Here is a 2,170-nt window from a genome sequence, read left to right on the forward strand (position 1 = left end):
AAACCATCAAATAATGCCCTAACAAATCTATTTACACTACTACTACCTTACCCCTATCTTAAAACTTCCTTAAAAGTATATCAAATTAAACTTACCTGAATGGACAAAAAGCAGCTCCCCACCACAAGGCTCCGTCTTCCCAAATAACCAAAAAACAAAACAGATAGAAAGAAAAGTGAGCATAATTGAAATGAAAAAAGGACTAACTCCCCATAGAAAACAATTAAAAATATAGAAACAATTCTTGAAATTAATATATACAGATGTATGTATTGCAATGTTTTTACCCAATGTTTAAAAAAAGTATATAAAATATACATTAACTGTTATATTGGGCTTGTTTCTAGCCTCTTTCTGTGGTTGGTGGCACTCGCTCTGCAGGGCTGGCTTAACGTTGAAAGCCCTGGCGCAGACTCCTTTCCCTCTGCCTGCAATGGTGCTCCGCTCCTGGCTCGGCATGGCCAGGAACACGCTGTCCTTGCGATCCGCAAGCTGGGCATTGACCAGTTCGACAAGAAGAAGTTTGTGGAGGAGTCGCAAAAGAGGTATTGGAGCAGCACCACCAGCAGCCAGGCCCGATAGAGGGGGAGGTGAAGAGCCTGCTGAGGGGGGGACAGGCTGAGAGCCTTTCACGCCGCCTTACGGAAATCCCAGTAAACTCCAAGAACCCAGCAGCAAAGGAGCTTGCCCAGGCAGTTGTCCTGCAAGTCCACACAACCTTCAAAACCAGTGAAATAGAACAAGCAGTACAAACTGTAGGCAGGAACAGTATTGACTTATTATTGAAGTTCACCTACAAAGGGTTTGAAAAACCAACAGAAAACAGCAGTGCAATTCTACGCAGTGGCACGAAGAGGTATTAGGAGTAGGTGGTCTAGATTAAATAGTAAGCGTTCTTACAGCACAAAAGACTGTTTAAAAGACTGTTAATATTTAAAACGGAAGAGAAGACGTTTTTGACACGGAACACTGAAAAAAGAGATAGGATGAACTGACAATGACCAGCCTTTCTAAAGTTTGGTATCTATTAAAATATTTTGGAAAATTAATTTATTGGAATGTTCTTTTTATTTAAAAAGGTTGTGGAAGGAACATAAATCTACACTATATAAATGTTTATTATATACAGAGTTTGATAAATTCCCACGCCATCTTTTTATTTTTAAGAGAGAAAATATTTTTTTTGATAGAGCAGGTGAATAATTGGCCTGACAATAGATTTACAATAAAGAGGTGTATAATGAACTGCTTTTTAAAAAGTTTCACAGAACATCCTGTGTAAATCACTTTTGAGTTGTTTGTAAGGGTCCGTTATTGTTGTTGGCAGATACAGTAATAAAGACTGGCTTTTGGTGGAAGAGTTTTAATATTTAAAAGTTTTTATACCGTAATGCATAGTTTGAAACACTATTCCAGACTATGAAAACACTTGAAAATATTTTGTTTTGCCATTCCATGTCTATATTATCAAAAATTTACTATATTTGAAAACTATATAAAATGATTGTATATATAGAAATATATTATTTGTTTAACATTTACACATAAAAAAATTAATGTTACAAATATGTTATGCTTTGTAATAAAATATTCATGCCTTCGCAATTTATAATTTATGTTTCAATATTATAATAACTTTTCTAACCAAAAGAAATGCTACGAATTTAATTGTGAATACAAATATAAATGTTTTCACATAAAGACAGAGAAGAAAAACTAACATATGTCTATGTACTTATTGCAATATACATATAAACTGTACAAAAAACTGTACATAATAAATAATAAAACATTCCTATTACTAACTTACAAATTAAATAAACTCTGGAAAAAAATCAGAATATTATCCCCTGCCAACAATTGCAATCCCAACAACAAAAATGACTATACTCACCAAACCTACAGTATAACAAACCATAATAATTTACTACTCAAACTCCAAATCAAATTAATCTCAGGGAAAGTGCTGGATAGTTAATCATACTAATTTATTATTCCAACTCCAAATCCAACGAAACTCAGGGAAAGTGCTGGATAGTAAACCATAATAATAAAGTATTCTAACTCCAAATCCAATTAAACTCCGAGAAAGTGCTGGATAGTAAACCATAATAATTTACTATTTCTACTACAAATACAACTAAACTCCAGTAAAGTGCTGGATAGTAAA

General features: G+C 33.9%; 1 pseudogene; it reads left to right on the forward strand.

Annotated features, from left to right (window-relative positions):
- The first annotated feature begins 457 nt into the window (after nt 1–457).
- On the forward strand, nt 458–919 carry LOC147712395 (actin-related protein 2/3 complex subunit 5-like protein pseudogene; annotated as a pseudogene).
- The last annotated feature ends 1,251 nt before the right edge of the window (nt 920–2,170 follow it).

This window comes from Lissotriton vulgaris, chromosome 5, assembly GCF_964263255.1.
Source record: "Lissotriton vulgaris chromosome 5, aLisVul1.2, whole genome shotgun sequence".
In the NCBI taxonomy this organism is placed as follows: Eukaryota; Metazoa; Chordata; class Amphibia; order Caudata; family Salamandridae; genus Lissotriton; species Lissotriton vulgaris.